The following is a 21,190-nucleotide window of genomic DNA, read 5'->3' as shown; positions in this document are numbered from 1 at the left end:
CCCTCTCTCTCCAGAGAGCTACCTTTTAAGGTAAAAACTCATCACATTTGAGTCTCTGTCATGTGACAAAGGGCTCTCTCCCCTGGTGTGATAATACAATGGTCCAGGATATGGAAACCATTGCTATCTGTTGACATCTGGATGGGGACCATTCTTTTACAATTGTGCTACTTCACACACTTATTCATCTTGGTCTGGGCTGTGGAGTCAATCTGTCTACAGAACCTTTGTTAGTCCCATTCCTGTAGGTAGGGGCATTAACATGAAATGGGCTACTTTCCATTTCAATGTGTTTTCCCCAAAGCTAATTCAAACACAGTTAATGAGTTTTGTCTTTGCAGACAGACTTGTTTATTGGCAGTACAGGAGGAGTCATCTGACTTCTGCTCCATTTGTCTGTGGTACAAATGAGCTCATTTTCTTGTGGTCCAGTTCAACAGTTGACTTTTATTTCATAATTCCTCTAGTTCATTGTTTATTTCATCACAGCTCCTTCCGAGCATAACAGTTTCAGTTTCGTGTGTAGATTTCCCAGTATCTATTTTTACTGCCTTTAGTGGTGCAGAATAGGATTAGTTAGCCATTCATGACATGCAGAGCATGACAGATCAGCTTTCTACCTGTTTGCTTTCACAATAATTCCAATCCAAATTTCCATTGATTTGCTAATACGTACTTTTCCATTGTTTATATACACTTTAATGGGATGGCCAAATCTGTGCCCAGTGCTCCAACACAGTCCAAAACTGCACTTTTACTCTTCAATGATGTAGACAGAATTGGTATCCACCTACCCAAATGGCAATGAAAAGGGATTGGAAATTGCTGCTTTGGCTTCTCAGAAGAGTCCAGACTATTAGAGGGCCTTCAAGGCTCCTGCAATATGATAAACACCTTTTACACCAGTTGGCAACTGCATCCAAAAACAGTGACGAGTTCCATTAGAGGCCAACGTTGCCTCATACAGCATGAAGACTGCACAGAAGCACTGCTTAGGTTGGAAACTAGCTTCTTGCTCTTTTTCCACTCAAGCAGAGTGTGTCCAATCCCCAGTCGGTTTGAGTTAATGGAACATGTTTGAGTCATGTAAAATTAAGAAGCTTTTTTCCCTTCTTTCTTTCCACGGACTGATAATTCAAAATTAATGAAGATCGCGACCAGATTCTCTGTGTTCTCTATTGGCATCTTTAAGGATTAATCCCAGATGTGCTGAATATAGGCTTTCTTCAAACATGCAGTTCAAATGTCACCGTGACTGCAAGTCTCCATTAAAATGCAGTCAGAGTCTGTGAACTTGATAGTTGCTATTGGCCAGACCTGTTTGAAAGTTAAGCAAAGGACAACAGCAGCAGACTTTTCCTATGATTGGGTGGGTGGGTGGGAGAGATATTACACCATTCATTAGAAGTTCAGGAGTTGGGGAGGAGATGTGGGGGTCCCTGGTTCAAATGCAATCACAGGGGATAAATTGATTAAATGCTCCAGCGAAAGGCAGAGAGAGGCTCTGCAGCTGTTGTTTTATTTTAGTGCTCCCTTTCTCCCATCGTTTATGTTGTCAGAATGTGATTCAGGGACAGCCCAAGATTGACCATTGCATATGTTCCTATCTATTACCTAGAGCTGTGCCTCCTTGGGTAGAGATCAGTTTGCTGTGAGGTGGCGCTTCTAATGCTGTAAAATGTATTCCGTTTGTGATGAGACACAGACCATGTGGGATGATACATATATGTTGGATGGCACATGGGTAAGATGACACAATCTTAAAATTAGAGCTCAACCATTTAGGAGTGAAATCAGGAAGCAGTTTTACACACAAAGTGCAGTGAAAATCTGGAACTCACTCCTCCAGAAGGCTGTGGGAGCTGGGGTCAATTGAAAATTTCAAAACAAATCAACAGGTTTTTAGAAAAGGCAAAATACTGTGGAAATCTGAAATGTAAACAGAAAATATGGGAAATACACAGTAGGTCAGGCAGCATTTCTGGAGAGAGAAACAGAGTTAACAGTTCAGGCTGGAGATCTTTCGTCAGAACTGGAAAATGTTAACAGATGTAACAGGTTTTAAGCAATTACAAAGGCAGGGATTGGCTGGCGAGGGAGAGGAAAGAACAAAAGTGAAGGTCTGTGGCACGTTGGAAGACAGGAGAGATTAATGACAAAAGGGGTGACAATGCAAAGCAAAAGCGGGTGGTGATTGGACAAGTAAAGAAAACAAATATGGGTCTAGAGGAGCTGTAAACAGCAACAGCAGATTCATTACCAGCACCTGCTGCTGAAAAAATGGGAGCAGTGGTTACAATCTGAAATTGTTAAACCCAATGTTGAGTCCGGAAGGCTGTAAAGTGCCAAATCAAAAGATGAGTTGTGATTCCTCTAGCTTCTGTTGTGCTTCATTAGCACAGTGTAGGAGGCCAAGGACAGAGAGGTCAGAGTGGGAGTGGGCAAAGAATTAAAATAGCAGGCGACCAGAAGCTCAGGGTCAGGCTTAATGACTGGACAGCAGTGTTCAGCAAAGCAATCACCCAGTCTGGTTTGATCTTCCCATTGCATCACAAGCAGCAGATACAGTATACTAAATTGAAAGAAGTACAAGTAAATCACTGTTTCACCTGGAAGGAATGTTTGGTGCCCTAGATGGTGAGAAGGGAGGAGGTAAAAGAGCAGGTGTTATACCTCTTGTGTTTGCATGGGAAGGTGCTGTGGGAGGAGAGGGAGTGTTGAGAGTGATGGAAGTGTGGACCAGGATGTCACAGAGGGAACAGTCCCTTTAGAATTCTGAATGGAGAGGGGAGGGAAAGATGTCTTTGGTGGTGGCATCATGCTGGAGAAGACAGAAATGGCAGAGGATGATGCATTGGATGTGGAGGCTGGTGGTTGCAATGTGAGGACAAGGGGAACCCTACCATGATTCTGGGAGGGAGGGGAAGGGGTGAGAGCAGATGTGTGGCAAATGGGCCAGACATGGTCGAGAGCCCTGTCAACCATGATGGAGGGAATCGTCGTTTGAGGATAAAGAAAGACATTTTGGAAGCACTGGTGTGGAAGTAAACACAGATGCAACGGAGACAGAGAAACTGGGAGCAAGGAATAGAGTTCTTAAAGGAAGCCTGAGGGTGGCGGACAGGGGTGGGGGAGGGATACAGGCGCCAGTGGGGAGTGGGAGGTGATGGGGGGAGGAAGGGAGGAGTGTAATTAAGGTAGCTGTGACAGTCAGTGGGCTTTCAGTTGATATTAGTTGACATTTTATCCCCAGAAATGGAAATAGCGAAGTCAAGGAAGAGAAGAAAAGAATGGAGATGGTCCATATGAAGGCAAGGGAAAGGTGGAAAATTGAAGAAAAAATTCCAGTTCAGGATGAGAGAAAGAAGCAGCATCAATAAAATTATCAATATACTGTAAAAAGTGATGACAGAAGGGACCTGAGTGGGACTGGACAAAGAATGTTCCACGTATCTCACGAAAAGGTATAGCCAGAACTCATACAGGTTTCTGTAGTGGTACTTATCATTTTGAAGAAGTGAGAGGAGTTAAGGGAGATATTACCAGGTTCAGGCAGGCAGAAGTGGATACTGGCAGATGGGGACTGGTTGGGCATTCTCCATTGAAGGAAGAAGCAGAGCGACCTTAGGTTATCCTACTGGAGGATGGAGGTGTAGAGGGACTGGACACCCATGGTGAAAGGGAGAAGGATAGGGACAGGTTGATAGATTTTTGGTAGGTAAGAGTATAAAGGATATGGGGCAAAGGTGTGCAAATGGAGATGAGGTACAGATCGACCATGATCCGATTGAACGGCAGCGCAGGCTCGAAGAGTTGAATGACCTATAGCTGTTAACCATGTACTCTCAATGATGTGCAGGGGTACTCTGATTGTTACTCCCAACAACAACAACTTGCATTTATATAGCACCTTTAACATAGTGAAATGTCTCAAGGTGGTTCACAGGAGTGTTATCAAACAAAATTTGACACCAAACCATAAAAGGAGATATTAAGTCAGATGATCAGAAGCTTGATCAAAGAGGTAGTTTTAAAGAAGCATCTTAAAGGAGAAGAGGTAAAGAGGCTGAGAGTTTAAGGAGGGAATTCTAGGTAGTTGAAGGCGTGGCTGCCAATGGTGGAGCAATTATAATCAGGATGTGCAAGAAACCAGAAGTGGAGGAGTGTACGGATCTCAGCGTGTTGTAGGGCTGCAGGAGGTTTTGGAGATAGGGAGGAGTGAGACCATGGAGGGATTTGAAAACAAGGATGAGAGTTTTAAAATCTAATAGAGGTCAGCAAGCACAGGGGTGGTGGGTGAACAGGACTTTGTGCAAGTTAAGATACAGGTAGCAGAGTTTTGGATGAGATCATGTTTACACAAGGTGGAAGATGGGAAGCCAGCCAGGGCAGCATTGTAAAAGTCAAGACTAGAGGTAACATAGAAATGGATGAAGATTTCAGCAGCAGATGGGTGAGGCAGGGCTGAAGTCGGGCAATGTTATGGAGGTGGAAGTCGGCGGTCTGCAGGGTCAAATACAAAACCAAGGTTGCAAACGGATCTGGTTCAGCTTCAACAATTGCCAGAGAAAGCGATGGAATTAGTGGCTAGGCAAAGGAGTTAGTGGCAAGGACCAAAGACAATAGCTTTGGTCTTCCCAATATTTAGTCGGAGGACATTTCTGCTCTTCTAGTACCGGATTTCACATAAGCAGCATGACAAATCAGAGGAGGGGTTGAGAAAGGCAGTGGTGAGGTAGAGCTGGGTGTCATTGGTTTACGTGTGGAACCTGATGTTCTGCTTTCAGATGATGTTGCTGCAGGGAAGTTGTAAGACTCTTAAAAAAGGGGGTCTCACTTCCCTCTAAGGTCCTGACCCCGTACTGAGTATCAATGGCATGAAACAGACTTTCGATACAATTTCCACTTGATGTGGAACACCTTTATTAGCTCACCAAGCAATAGTATATACTTAGAACACCAATTGCTTAGTAGATCCGCGTACATGAGCTCGTTCCCGGGTGGTCAGGTCTGCTGAATGACTTCTCCCACACAACTTCCTGTGACTGACCAAGTCACACTTCCCAGCTGCAGCAACAATATCCTTGTGAGCTATGGCTTTATACCTGTTTCTGACCCTGGTCCCTCGACATATAAGGTAATGCTTTGAAGTGGGACATATCCTGCTCTCAGCAGGGGGAGTCTTAGATGCCAACCACCCATGGATGTGATATCTCTATCTTGATAAGGCAAGAAGGAAACCATTCACAAATATTTCACAAGGCCATTTTCCATGCTAGTGGCTTTAGATAAGCTGTTTGATATTTTAACAGCCCAGGCTACCACATCAGTGGCACATCCCAACTTGTCTGTGTGTGTGTGTGTGTGTGTATGTATGTGGGAGTCCTTGTTCAGTTTCACTGTCTTTTATTTTTAAAAGGTCCAACATGAACCCCAGCGATGATGTCTTCAGTCAGAATTCTTCTCCCTTCATACCGATGTCCTCCACCTCCATATTCTTACCACCCGGTGAGCTCCACACTCTGGTCCACACCACAAGTGGTTACATTTTACTTATGAACATAAATGTAGGAGATATTAACAAATTAACATAGCATAACAAAAATACAAGAGATATCCAAATGCCTTACAAAGTATCTGATGAGGAATAGGAGGGGGCCAACTTGACTTGGGCAGTAATATGGATAACAATGAGAAGCAGTATACATGGTTGGTTTTTCCCTCCCTGAATTGACAGTTTTCTTTTCTTTTTTAAACATGAAGAATGGAAGCCCTTTGTAAAGATTTGAATCATTTCCCTCGCCATGGGGAAAATAGCCCTGGAACTTTGTAGCGTACATTCAGCAGTTAAAAACAGAAATACAGATTTGACATCAGGGTTTCTCAACTGGGAGTCCGCAGGTCTCTGCAAGAAGGTTTCAAGGAGACGGCCAAATCAGCGTCTTTCAAGAATAAAATCTTTTTAAAAATTCCATTATGTGATAAAAAAAATTCCATTATGTGATTAAAAAAATTCCGCTGCATTATTCTTAGCATGCATTGGGAGCACATTTCATGAAATTGCAGACTCCCAGCAGAGGGAGAAGCATAAGATAACTGAGAGAAGTTATAAAAAAGTGTTGCCGCCATGTCTGTATCGCTTTCAAGCCTGCCATATTGGGTAAGCAGAGCAACAGGTCAGTGGGGTTTGATACCTATTTTCTGGGCCAATGGGCCAAGAATTAACCAAAGAGTAATGGCAAATGTTTGACTGACTTCAAATTTCACTCTGTATGTGACTGATTGCTGTTTCTCCATGTCAGCTGCTTACAGGGCCAAGCATGGCTCAGCCGGTTAATCAAACTGGCTGCTGCCTCTGTTGGAATCTCCTGGTCCTGAGTCCCAGGGATATTACACACATGTGGTGTGGATGGCCATGAAAGTTGACCTTTTTTTGCAATTGGAAATGAGCCTGGAGCTTGGTGCACATCGTATTCAGTGATCCATCTGATTTTCTGTTGTGGGAAATTGCTGTGTGAATTTGTTGCTGGTTTTTACCACGTCACAGAAGCCACAGCGTACCAACAACAAGTTTTGCGTGGTCAGCCAACCAAAACTAATAAATATTTATGTTTAATTGTACAACTAATTTTATATAGAAAAATACTTGTATTAAAGGGAGTCTATTTTATAACATGGGAATGGGACTCAGAAGTAAAAAGACTGAGAACCCTGTTCTGCACGATGCATGCATTTCTAGGAAATGTGAAGCAGTCCACAGAAAAGATAAATCACTGCTGGTGTGACCTTGAAATGTGAGGTTGTGGAACTGAACAAAATAACTGCTTTTCAACCATTTGCTTACTTGCCAACGTAGTGCACATGTTTATCTACTTTTTCCCAAAAGTACAGATCGAGCCCAAAGAAGTTTAAAGGGAGTAAATGAAATCCAGAGATTCTATGATTTGTGCTGCTGGGAGTGAGGTTTCGGCAACAAAATTTACTCTTAATTTTAGTTTTGCATAGAAAATTGGAGAGTGTTTTGAGCAAAGTGATGAGTCTTCCTTTTTGAAAGAGTTCTACTGTTTTTTCCACTCCTATGGTCTGGCTCCTGGGTCAAAGTACACTTCTCTGCTGCATCTGGATCTTATGGTAATCTCTGACGTCACCACCGTTTTTTCCTGTCCCTCAGCTGATTCTGCACATCACCTGGATCTTCATTCCCATGGAAATACCTCCATTTGTGCATCTTCCAATATTCTACCCTTCAAACAGCTTCCTGACTTTGCTCACCCACCACAAGGTGGCGGTGGCGTAGTGGTATTGTCACTGGTAACCCAGAGAGCTAGGGTATTTCTCTGGGGACATGGGTTCAAATCCCACCACAGCTGAAGGTGGAATTTGAATTCAATTAATAAATCTGGAATTAAAAAGCTAGTCTAATGATGGCCATGAAACCATTGTCGATTGTTGTAAAAACCCATCTGGTTCATTAATGTCCTTACCTGGTCTGGCCTACATGTGTCTCCAGACCCACAGCAATGTGGTTGACTCTTACATGCCCTCTGAAATGGCCTAGCAAGCCACTCAGTTGTATCTAACCGCTAGCACTGTGGGTGTACCTACCCATAGCTCACTGCCATCTTCTCAAGGGCAATTAGGGATGGGCAATAAATGCTGGCCTGGCCAGCAACGCCCACATCCCATGAATGAATTTTTAAAAAAAATTGTCTTGAACTCAATACTTTGTTCATGCTCCCATGCAGACTCCACCCTACCAACATGAACTTTATCCCATCATGGGCCCTCTGACTTTAATTCTGGACTCTCTCATTTAATACCAGGATACAAGACCTGGACAACATTCAGGCTTGGGCTGATAAGTGGCAAGTAACATTCATGCAACACAAGTGTCAGGTAATAACCATCTCTAAGAAGAGAGTCTAACGACCTCCCCTTGACATTCAATGGGATTATCACTGCTGAAGCCCTCATCATCAGCACCCTGAGAGCTACCAGAAGCCTAACTGGATGAGCACATAAATACAGTGACTACAAGAGCAGGTCAGAGGCTGGGTATTCTGTGGCAAGTGACTCATCTCCTGACTTTCCAAACCCTTCCCACAAGTTGGGAGTGTGATGGAATATTTTCCACTTGCCTAGATAAGTGCAGCTCCAACAACACTCAAGACGTTCAACATGATCCAAGACAAAGCAGCCCACCTCATTTGCATCCCATCCACTATCTTAAATATTCTCTCCCTCCACCACCGGGGCATCGCGGCTGTTGTGTGCACCATCTACAAGATGCACTGCAGCAACCCACAGCTCTCACCGTCCCCCTTTACATATCTCTCCAGAATGTCCACTCATTTGTGAAAAAGGCCTTTGCCATCCATGAGCTTATAGTGGATGATAACATCAACATCATGGCCTTAACAGGAACTTTACTGAGGGGTGATTACATCTTCCCCATAAATGAAACCTCCTCGCCTGACTATACCTTTCACCACTTGTGCCAATCAGACCATTGTGGTGGTAGTGTTGCTCTTTTCACCAAATCACACATCTTCTCTGACACCTTCTCATCCTTTGAGCATCTCACCTTGTTCAAACCTCTTTGCCTCTTATTTAAAATCCTTGTTCTCTATTGCCCACCCAAGTACCATAAAAATGTTCGCACTGAGATATCTTCACTGCTTTCCTTCCTCAGCCTCTGCACAAAGTGACTTCTCATCCTTGGTGATTTCAATCTCCATCACAATTCATCATGGTCTCTCCCCTCTCAGTTCACTGCATACTTATCCTCCCTTAATCTCTCCCTCCATATAAACTCCCCTACCCATATTCAGAGCCATCCTCTTGATCCATCCTCAATGGGCCAAACTTCCTCTTAGATTTCCCCCTGCCCGAGCCCTGAAATTGCAACTTTCTTTGGTTTCTCTGCTATCTCCCCACCTGCCCTTTATGAGCTCACTTTGTCTATGAGACCCATCTCTTGCTCCTTCGACTCTATTCCCATTAAATGCTGACCAGGCAACTTCCCTTTCTGGCTCTGACATTTGCTGATGTTAACAATTCCCTCTCCTCAAGTACAGTTCCCCTCTCCTTCAAATCTGCCATCATTAGCCCTCTCCTCAAAAAACCAACCTTGATCCCATTGTCCTTGCAAGCTACTGCCCCATCTGCAAATCCATATTCCTCTCCAAAGTCCTTGAATGTGTCGTCGCCTCCCAAATCCGTGCCCAACTTACATACAAACATATGAACTAGGAGCAGGAGTAGCCTGCTCCACCTTCTATAAGATTATGGCTGATCTGTTTGTGGACTCTACTCCACTTTCCTGCCTACACCCGATACCCTTTGACTCCCTGCAACTCCATGTTTGGATACTCCCCTGCCATCGTACCGATACCGTTTTTGACATCCCATGTGAATGTGACAAAGGTAAAAAAAAATTCCTTTTCCTTTTTGAGCTTTAGATATGGTTGAAGACACCATTTCCTCCAAATTCTCTTCACCATCATCCAGCTGGGTGGGACTGCACCTGCCAGGTTCAATTCTTATCTATCTGCTCATAGTCAGAGAATCATCTGCAATGTCATCTCTTCCCACTCCTGCGCCATTGACTCTGGTGTTCCTCAGGATCCATTCTTGGTCCCCTCCTATTTCTCATTTACATGCTACCTCTCAGTGACATCATCTGAAAATACGCATCAGTTTCCAAATTTATGCTGACAACACCAAGATCTACCTCACCCTGTCTCTCTCAACCCGTCCACTGTCTCTAAATTGTCACACTGCTTGTCCAACATCCAGTAATGTATGAGCACAAATTTCCCTCAACTAAATATTGCGAAGGCCGAAGCCATTGTCTTACATCCCTGCCACAAACTCAGTTCCCTACTCACCTACTCCATCCCTCTCCCGGCAAATGTCTGAGGCTGAACCAGACAGTTTGCAATCTTGGAGTTATATTTGACCTCGAGATAAGCTTCTTACCACATGTCTGTGACATCACTTAGACTGCCTATTTCCACCTCTGTAACATCACCCAACTCCACCACTGCCTCAGCTCATCTGCTGCTGAAACACTCATCCATCTCTTTACTTGACTATTCCAATGTTCTCCTGCCAGCCTTCCATTTTCTACCCTCTGTAAACTTGAGGTTATCCAATACCCTGCTGCCCATGTCCTAACTCACACCAAGTCCCACTCACCCGCCTCTGTGCTCTCTGACCTACATTGGCTTCTGGTTAAGCAATGTCTCAATTTTACAATTCTCATCCTGGTTTTCAAATTGCTCCATGGTCTCGCCGATCCCTTTCTCTGTAATCTCCTACTAGCCCTACAACCTTCCGAGATATCTGCGCTCCTCCAATTCTGGCCTCTTGAGCATCTCCAATTTTATTCGCTCCATCATTGGCAGCTGTGACTTCAGGTGTTGAGGTCCTAAACTCTGGAATTCCTTTCCCAAACCTGTCTACCTCTCTACCTCATTTAAGGTGCTCCTTTAAACCTACCTCTTTGACCAAGACTTGGTCATCTGCCCTAATATCTGCTTATGTATCTCGGTGTAAAATTTTGCTTGATAGCACCTTGGAAATGTTTTACTGTCTTAAAGGCACTATATAAATACAATCAACACAGCATCAACAGCTTCTGCTGGAAGTCTGCTTCTCATGACCAAAATTCTGTAGGGGCGTACAACAAATACCAGGGATGTTGAAGAGCTTAACCGACTCCAATACATCTCCAAATGCTACTTTTCACAAAAAGCTGACAATTCTTAAATAATGCAGATGGGGTAATGAAGTGGTGCATTTTTAAAGCTGCAGCTCCAATTCATGTTGCCAAGTGTGATTGCTTGAGGCTATAAGAAGCCATTACTCTGTGATTAACACTAATATCTGAACAGCTTTGGAGCTAACAGTCCCAGTGAATGAGCTTTTGGCTGTCAAATCAAAGCGTGCAGCAGACAACCAAGTCCAGATCCTCTCTCTACCCCTCTGTCCTGAGCCTCCTCCTCCTCAACTAGGGAGACGTGATTAATTCCTTGGATGTAGTCCTGGTCCCAAGAGATGGAGGTATCGGTAGTAGAGTTTGTAACAGACAAACAGCTGGGTTGGATACAAATCAGTACACTGTAAATACCACAGCATGTAGGTTATTGAGTCCAGTGTACAGAGAATTGTTGGTAAATGTTTTCTATCTTTTTTCTTTCAGTTTTTCATTCTCATCTTTGTTCTTCTCCCTTTCCATACTCTCATTGCTTCCCTCCTGCAGGTGCTACCTCATGCCTGGCCCCAGCAGCTATATCTTAGCCGACTATTTGCATTTCAAGTAAGAACTTTGACAGCGAGCGCTGGTGGGATACTTGATGACAGGGGCAATCACCAGCTAAGCCTGACCCTTTTTCATCTAGAATCCACTCATGCTCTTGCCCCAGGGGCCAATGAATGGCAGTCAGGAGCAGGAATCCTGGCAGATTTTTCCCCTCTAGAACCAGGTACACAGAGATTGTCATAACCCAGCCACTTACCACATCCAACGTGGGACTTTCTGGGTCTGTGCCCCTCAGTACCACATTGGGCAGTGCAAATACAATAGTACCCTTCTCTTTAAAATTTTTTCCTTTGCTCTTTTCCCTTTATTTCACCATTCAATTTTTTACTTGCCATTTTTCTCAATTCCTTCTCAGTCTCTTTCTACCTTCTTTCTTCCTCTATCTTGCCCTCTCACGCTTTCTTTCCTTTTCATTCTCTCTTTTTCTCTGACTTTTTTTCTCTACTTTGCTCCCTTTCTCTTTCCCTGATGTCACCTCTCATTCCTTCTTTCCCTCCATTTCGTGCTCTCTCAATCTTTCTTGCTGTCTCACTCTTTTTGAAACAGGAGTAGACTATTCAGCTCCTTAAGCCTGTTCCACCATTCAATTAGATCATGATTGATAACAACAACAACTTGCATTGATATAGCACCCTTATTGTACTAAAATGTCCCAAGTGGCTTCGCAGGAGCATTACCAAACACCAAGCCATATAGGGAGATATTAGAGCAGATCAACTAAAGCTTAGTCAAAGAGAAAGGTTTTAAGGAGCATCTTAAAGAAGCAAAGAGAGATAGACAGTGCAGAGGGAGCTTTACTCCGTATCTAACCCATGTTGTATCTGCTGTGGGACTGTTTGATGGGGCAGTGTAATGGGAAATTTACTCTGTATCTAACTTGTGCTGTACCTGCCCTGGGAGTATTTGATGAGACAGGGTAGATGGAGTGCTACCTGTCCTGCTAATGATTAATGCTGATACAGTTCCCTTGCACTGATACTATTCTGATAAGTACAAATGTTTATCTAAATATATTGTAAATTTGGGATGATGTATTTTATTAAATCAGAAGAGGGAATTCAATAATCAGCTGGAATAAAAGGCAACTGTGCCCCAGTAGCTAATCTTTCCTTTCACTGCTATATCTGAATTATTTCTGCACCACAGCAAGCAATATTATATCAGCATGTTTCTCAAAATTAAGCACAGAATATATTAGGAAGTGTCAATCTTTTGTTGTTCAATTATGGCTACGTTCAACGTTGCTGGGCTTGAGACTCAGGTGGCTGAGTCCTGTACACTAGCATTGACCCTGTCCAACCTCATGAGAGGAGGAGAAATTTCTTCACCCAGAGAGTGGTGAGCCTGTGGAATTTCCTACCACAGAAAGCAGTTGAGGCCAAAACATTGTATGTTTTCAAGAAGGAGTTAGAAATAGCTCTTGGGGCGAAAGGGATCAAAGGGCATGGGGCAAAAGCAGGAACAGTTTACTGAGTTGGATGATCAGCCATGATCATAATGAATGGCAGAGCAGGCTCGAAGGGTCGAGTGGCCTACTCCTGCTCCTAGTTTCTATGTAGGTGGTGATAGGCCCTCTCCATGATCTGCTGCAGTCCATGTGCTGATGGTACTCCCACAATGGTGTTCGGCAGGGAATTTTGGCTCAACAATGTTCAATGTATTGAAGGGGAAAATCAGACAAAATACACTATTCAATATGCTGCTCACCCACGAATGGAGGTGGAAGTGGCAAAGCAGCTGAGATGCTAACCTCAGATATTTGCCAAGTCCTATAGAAGGAATACTAATCATCCAATTCCTGTTTCCCGCTGCACTCTTGGAGGTCCTGCTCCTTGCTGATCTCCTCACCCCGGCAGGTACACAACTAGACAGCAGAACATTCAGTGCATGGACTGTCATGGGCACACACCTCCTTCCCACCCATTTTACCCTTTTATTTGGCAAACACTGCTATCTCCCTCCCTACCGCTCCAGCCAGTGAGAGAATTGGATTTGCTTTCTCTGGCACATCCACCCCTACCCAGCTGCCCCTGCTTTGTTGATACAAGAACCAACTGCTCATTTGACAAAAAGTCTGCAAAGAGCCTTGCAAGCTGTGAGAAAATTATAGGAAAGCAACCCCCCTGTGGCTGTACATCAAATAGAAAGCACAAGTTCAAAGGTGGGGTGATATTGGATATGCAGACTCCAGGCAAACAGTGGCTACACAAGGGGATTTCCCCCCTCCCCAACTCTAACTGAAGGCACAGATGGGGATACAGCTCTCACAAGCACTGACTTCTTCCAAGTACTTCAATTGCATGGCCACTCTCCATGTCAAGACTGTATCACCAGGCAGAGTAGCCAAGGCTGAACCAATCCTCACCTGATATTTACACACACACAAGGGCGGGAGGTTGTGAAACAAGACAGTGGGGGCTGGCAATTGAACCTTGACTCTGAGTCAGAAGGTTATGGGTTTAAGTCCTACTCCAGAAACCTGAGCAGATAATCTGGGTTTACACACTCAGTGCAGTACTGAGGGAGTGTTGCACTGTTGGAGGAGCAGTACCAACGGGGCACTGAACTGTCAGAGGGACAGTACTAGGGGAGTGCTACATTTTCAGAGGTGCTGTCTTTTGGGTGAGACATTAAACTTAGGCCCTATCTGCCCCCTCAGGTGTATGTAAATCCCATGGCACTATTTCCAAGAAGAGCGACCTGGTCAATATTTATCCCTCAATCAACAACACAAAAATGGGTTATCTGGTCATTATCACATGCTGTTTTTGGGACTTTGCTGTGTGCAAATTATTTGCCATATTTCCTACGTTACAATAGTGACTACTTTTGAAAAAGTACTTCATTGGCTGGAAAGTGCTTTGGGACATCCCCTGGTCATGAAAGGCAAGTCTTTTTTCTTCACCACTAAAGGCAGATTGTTTGGTTATTTATCTCACTGCTGTTTGTGTGATCTTGCTGTGTACAACTTGGCTGCCGATCTTTCAACATTACAACAGTAACAAACCTGCACTTTATGGCAGGTTCAGCCACCCCGGCTGAACAATCCTCCCATCTAACCTGGAAGTGCTAAGGACAATTAAAGGGGTGCCCTAACTATCTCAGTACAGACAAGCAGTGAGCCTGAAACCCTCCCCTCTGTGTGACCCAGTCTCACAACAGTACCCCATCATTGAAGCCTGTGGCGTATTGCTAGACCAGATTTTTGTTCTCAGATTCCGGTTAGCCATCATGCACATTCTCTTTTTATTCAGGAGGAGTTTGTGTAGAGACAAGTGTGAGGTGATGCATTTTGGCAGATTGAATAGGGAGAGGCAATATATACTTAATGGCACAGTTGTAAAGACTGTGCAGGAACAGAGGGACCTGGGGGTACATGTGTATCGATCTTTGGAGGTGGCAGGACATATTGACAGAGTGGTTAGTAAAGCATATGAGATCTTGGGCTTAATAAATAGAGGCATTGAGTACAAAAGCAGGGAGGTAATGCTGAACCTTTATAAAGCTCTGATTAGGCCCATCTGAAGTATTACACCCAGTTCTGGTCACCACACTTCAGGAAGGCTATGAGGGGCCTTGAGAGGGTGCAGAGGAGATTTACTTGACTGGTTTCAGGGATGGGGGATTTTACTTACAAAGGTTAGGTTGGAAAAGCTGGGTTTGTTCTCCTCAGAACAAAGGAGATTGAGGGGAGATTTCATAGAAGTGTAAAAGATAATGACAGGCTTAGATAAGTTAGACAAGGAAAAACTGTTCCCATTAACTGATGGTACAAGGACTAGCGGACACAGATTGAAGGTTTTGGGCAAGAGATGCAGGGAGACTATGAGGAAGAACTTTTTTATGCAGTGGGTGGTAATGATCTGGATCTCGCTGCCGACAAAGGGTGGTGAAGTGGAGACAATCAATGACTTCAAGAGAAAGTTGGATGGCCACTTGAAGGAAATAGACTTGCAGGGCTATGGGGATCGAGCGGGGGAGTGGGGTTGACTGGATAGCTCTGTGGAGAGCCAGCATGGACTCGTTGGGCTGAATGGCCTCCTTCTGTGCCATAAATGACTCTATAAAAAGTACTGCAGAAGTTCTTTTAATAACCTTGTTACAATTGGTACAAGCTCATTACGTTCTGCAGCAGAGTGTGAAAAATGCACGGTTCCTTTTAAATGAGTATGGTTACAGTATCAGGCACTGAAGCTAGTTAGCTTCTCAGAGAGCTTCCCAGAAACATACCTCGGTAAAGTACATGATTAATGCAATTGTTTCCAGTCTTAACATAAGTGGTCAGGTCTGACCTAGAATGAATCTGATGTGCCTGATGTTTGATGAATGGGGTGAAGCCCTGACTGGACACTCTTCATGACACAAATGGCAGTGATATCGTTTCATGAAATGCAGAGATAGATGTGCCCCAATACCGCACGTGCCATGTGGCACTGATGCAGGGCGAGATGCAGCCCAGGGGCAGAGTGGGATGGAACCTGCCATACACAAACACAGCCAGAAAGGAACAGGGACCTTGCATTCAAGTTCTACGAACCTGATATTCCCTAATCTCCTTTCGAAACTTAAATTACATCTGGTCTCATCTTATAGATGGTGGGGAGCGGATTTCCACTGATCTCCTGCCAGAGTTCGGCTGGGAGGGCAGAAGAACCTGCGTTGAATTTCAGGAGCAGTTAGGTTGGATGTGTTGCATTGCCAGGGAAAATCCCATTTCGTCCTGACTCAACCAGGCCAATGGTGGATTAGGGAGAAAAAAAGATCATCCTGAGTTCCCTGCTGCTAAGTGTTGTCACCATGGTCAGACAACCTGTGGGCACTCACTGTGGTAAAATGTGCATTTAGGATTGCTCCCAGAAAGGAAGCTGTACCTTTAGGAGACGATGGAGGTGTGTGAGAAACTGCAGTTACATTTTTGGGTTTCTTTTACTTTTCCTACTATATTTTTAGTCTCTGTGTTTCAGATATTCTTGTACACAATTCTTTGTTCCAAATGAATCAAATGAGCCATTAAAAAAAAAATCATTCCAGCAAGGGCAGCATTTATTGGCCAACCCTAGTTACCATGGAGATGGTAGTGATAGGCTTTTTTCAACTGATGCTGTCCATGTGATGTAGGTGCTCCTATTGTGCTGTTAGTTGGGAACATCCAGCTAAGTGGATCATCCGTTTTTATTTTTGCTATTCTTTGTAGTAATTTCGATACAACTGAATATCCTGCTTGACCACTTCAGAGGGCAGTTAAGAATCAACCATGTTGGTGTGCAACTGGAATCATGCAAAGGTTAGACCGCAGGGCAGGTTTCCTTCCTTAAAAGGACATTAGTGAACGAGTTTATAACAATCCCACAGCTTCTACTGATTTGTTAACAACCACATTGGGATTTGAACTCACATTCTCTTGGATTATTAGTGCAGGCCTCTGGATTATTAGTCTTTCAACTCCTTATGTAACTGATTTTGAACCCCTTATGAACCATGGCAGAATTAGCAAAGCCAATACCAAATAAATATTAGATAAAAATACTTGATTTTTTTTTTCCACATCCATATCAAAGCTTGAATGGACTGCATGCTGTGTCCCGTGCACTGACAATGATATAGCGGTATAGGGTGACAGCTACTTGTGAGAAACTGAATAAACACAAACAGTGTAAACCCTGTTAAATAGTCCAGATTCTGCTATAGTAGGACACTGACAGGGAACATGAGAATGAGCTTCTGGTATAAAACCATGGGATTTGATTCTGACAGCTGCATTTTGACAGTACTAGAAAGCCCTACATCCAATATTTGCAGTGTGTTTAACACTTCTATGTACTCTGTGGGATGCTAACCTGACACAAAAGCCTAAAGACCCAACTACCAACTCAGAATTCTGGTTTCTCTCTTTTTTGATCCAATCTGATGATATAATGGGCTGAATTTTTCAGCCCCCTTGACATCGGGGGTCACGGCAGGGGCGGGCCAGAAAATATGTCTGGGAGAGGCCCGCTATGGGCCTTGACGCTGGGAAGGCCTAGCCCAATATTGCCGGTGGTGGCGAGACCACGTGGCAGCACCCCTGCCGCTCGGCAACAGGAGGCCAATCTAAATACGTAAATTTATTAAAACAAATGAATTAAATACTTACCGGCTCCCATTGTCTTTCCCGCTCCAATATTGTAGCCAGTGGCCGGCATTCCCGCGCCTTTAGGTCTCCGTTCAGAGATCCAATGCGGGACACTGGTGGGGAGGGGGGGAGTAGGTATTTCAGTGTGAGAGGGGAGGAGCGGGGTCAAACGAATATGATTGGTTGAGGGGATGTGGGAAGGGTTAAAGATAAACATTTGTGAACCTTTGGTGGGGGGAGAGGCCAGGTACACAAGGTAAGTATTTTGTGGGGGGTGGGGTGGGGGGGGGTTGGTGGAGAGGGCACAGAATGAAGTGTATGTTTATTGGGGGTGTGGGAGAGGGGCTGGAAACAAACATTCATTTAATTTTTTTAAATAAAGTTTAATCCAATTTTTCTTTAAATATTTAAATTGTCATGTAGGGCTCGAAGCCCTTTAAATATGGCCTGTGCAATGGCACCTGACACCGTTGCTGGGGACGGTCCACCTGCCCCCTCCACGTCATCAGTGGGGGGGGGGGGCGGTGCGCCCCGGCTATTTAAATGAGCCGCTGCATTTAATATCGCGGCGGCTCCGTGACGAGTGGTTCGCGCGTGTGGACCACCATAGTTTATGGCCGCTGCCGATCTTGGCGAGGTAAAATTCAGCCCAAGATAACCAATTAGAGGGATATTATACAATTAAAGTGTTAATGGGTTTGGAAATCCTTTGTTTCATTACTGCTACCGTTATTCCTCTTCCTTATTCCCGTTATCTCTCTCGCCTTTTTCTTCTCACTCTCACCCTATTCTTACTTTTCTCATTCTTTGTCTGCCTGTTCAGGTAAATGCAAATGTTCTGATGGAAATTCTGGAAACAGAGCAAGGTGTTGTGTTCCTACCTAAACCAACCCCACTGAAAGGAAAATAGGTGAATTGGCTGTTCAGTTCAGCTTAGTATTCAGCACTGGTGACAGAGGAAGTTAGGAACTGCTTCTTGAGCCTGTGCCACCATTCAACTATATCCTAGATGATCTGTATCTCTGCATTTTCTCCATCTCCCTCGACACCCTGACCCAACAAACATCTATCCATCTCAGTCCTGAAAATTTCAGTTGACACCCAGCATCCTTTTAGGGGAGACAGTTCCAGATTCCCACTACCCTTGATCTGTTATGAATCAGTGGGGCTTGCAGCATCTTTCCCTACTTCACTGACTCTTGTCAATGCTCCTCTACTGCCACCTCCACTTGCTCCTGCTTACCTTGTGTTCAACGCTTCAGGCATACTTCCTCCTGTCTTATTCCCTGAAGTGCAGGCACTTGTGGGATCTGAAGGACTTGATGGATGCGGGTGAACTAGGAATGCTTCCTGCTCCTCCCTGGTGCTTGATCATTCATCTCAGGAGCCCCTACACAAAGAAAAAGCAAACATTTATTAGAATGGAGCATGTGGTAATAAGATAGGTACAAGCAGGCAAAACCTAAGATAGGTACAAGCAGGCAAAACCAACAGGGTTCCTTGCTACTGATGGGCAATTGGACCTGCCTGTTCTCCACACGATGAGTTTACAGGGTAGGATATTCCTTTCCTCCACACTACCTCACTCAGTAGCTCTTTGGGCAAATTCAGTGATCTGTTGTTGCTGCTTCACTTCCCCAGCAGGTCGGATTTGTGGAAACGAATGCTGCGTCTCTTTAAAAGCAACTGCCCTGTAAGTGCTGCTGTGCTGAAGATTGTATCTCACTGCTTGTAAAATCTACAAGGACTTTATTCAGGTTATTTAAATCAGTCAACTTCACAGAATCCTGCGCAATCTCCTGACCACCCAAGTAGTATGGTGAGTATTTCCATGCACTGTGTGCACGGGCCATTGTTTGGCTCATTAGAGTATCAATCCTTTGGATTATCTTGTGCCTGGTAATTCACTAAATAGCTGAGTAGAAGGAAATTTCTATTCCTGTCATGTTTACTTTCCCTAAATATTATTATCAATGCAGTTTTTATAGCATATATCAATGGTGTGGACTTGAATATAGGGGGTATGATTAAAGAGGTTTGCAGACAATACAAAAATTGGCCATGTGGTTGATAATAAAGAAGATTCAACAGGTTTACCATAACCCATGAACACCTATCTCACTTTGAACCACATCCTACCTTTTGATCTCTATTTATCGATTCTTGTGCATGTGTGTATGAGTTAATGTGTGGGCTGGATTTTACCGACCCCCTGACATCAGGTATCGTGGCGGGGGTGCCGGAAAGTGCCTCTGGGAGAGGGCCACACACTCTGACACCGGGAAGGCCCGGCCTGATATTACCGGCTGCGGCGCGGCCTTGTGGCGGCCCCCCGCCGCTCGGCGACGGGACTGCAATTTAAATAAATTCAAATAAGTGAATTTATTAGTTTCACCGCCTCCCGATGTCCTGCCCCGATCTTCGGTCTGGCGAAAAATAGTTATTTTTTTAAACCTACGAGTTTATTTGACCCTAAAAAGCACCGAGGGACTATTTCACCGTTTTTAACGAAACACAATTGTGGTCAGTTGGGAGGTGAACAGTGGAAACCACCCACACCCCTTACCACCTGTCCGTAACAATACTGAGAAGTGTAGAGAAACAGAGGAGCCTTGGAGTGTATGTCCACAGATCACAGAAGGTGGCTGGATAGGTAGATAAGGTGGTCAAGAAGGAATATAGGATACTTGCCTTTATTAGCCAAAACATTGAATATAAGAGCTGGGAGGTTATGTCATAACTGTATAAAACACTAGTTAGGCCACAGCTGGAGTACTGTGTGCAGTTCTGGTCACCACACTATTGGAAAGATGTGATTGCACTAGGGAGGGCATGAGGATGAGATATGGGAACAGGGCAGGTACATGGGATTAGACTGCTGCTCATGTGAAGCATAAACAACACAAACTGGTTGGGACAAATGACCTCGCATTTAAAATCCTCATTCTCCACTGCCTAACCAAGTACCATAACAATTTTCTCACCGAGTTATCTTCATTGCATTCCTCCCTTAGCATCTGCACCAAGCAACTTCTCATCCTTCAGGATTTCAAGCTCCACCTCAGCTTATCATGCTTTCTCTCCTGAGTTCACTGCCCTTCTATCATCCCTTAGTATCTCCCTCCACGTAAACTTCCCTGACCATATTCACACCAATCCCCTTGGCCTTGCCATCTGACGTGGTCTCGCTACTTCCATCGTGTCAAAGATAAAGCCATTTCTGATCATTGCCTTATGTTACTCTGCGTCCATATCCCCATTCCCCCTCCCAACCCTACTTCCTTCTGTGTCTGCGGTGGTAAAAATCCTCTCCCAATTCACTTAAACTGTGCTTGCAAAATCCCAACTAGCCTTTGGCCCTCCATTCACCACAACATATCTTTAGCTACTGACCATAACTCCGCAAGATTTAAGGTAGTTATGGAAAAGGACAAAGAGGGACCAGAAATAAAAGTACTGAATTGGGGGAAGGCCGACTTCAATATGATAAGACAGGATCTGGCCAAAGCAACTAGTTGTAGGAAAGTCTACATCAGACCAGTGGGAGTCATTCAAAAAGGAAATAGTGAGAGTTCAGAGAAAACATGTTCCTGTAAAGGTGAAGGGTACCAGGGAACCCTGGATGCCAAGGGATATAGAGGATTGGATAAGGGAAAAAAGAATGCTTATGGCAGATTCAGAGCGCTGAAAACAGCGGAGGTCCTAGAGGAGTATAGAAAGTGTAGGGGGGTCCATAAAAAAAGTAATTAGGA

The sequence above is a fragment of the Heterodontus francisci genome, chromosome 24 (assembly GCF_036365525.1).
Source record: "Heterodontus francisci isolate sHetFra1 chromosome 24, sHetFra1.hap1, whole genome shotgun sequence".
Lineage (NCBI taxonomy): Eukaryota > Metazoa > Chordata > Chondrichthyes > Heterodontiformes > Heterodontidae > Heterodontus > Heterodontus francisci.
Note: the sequence above shows the minus strand (reverse complement) of the source record.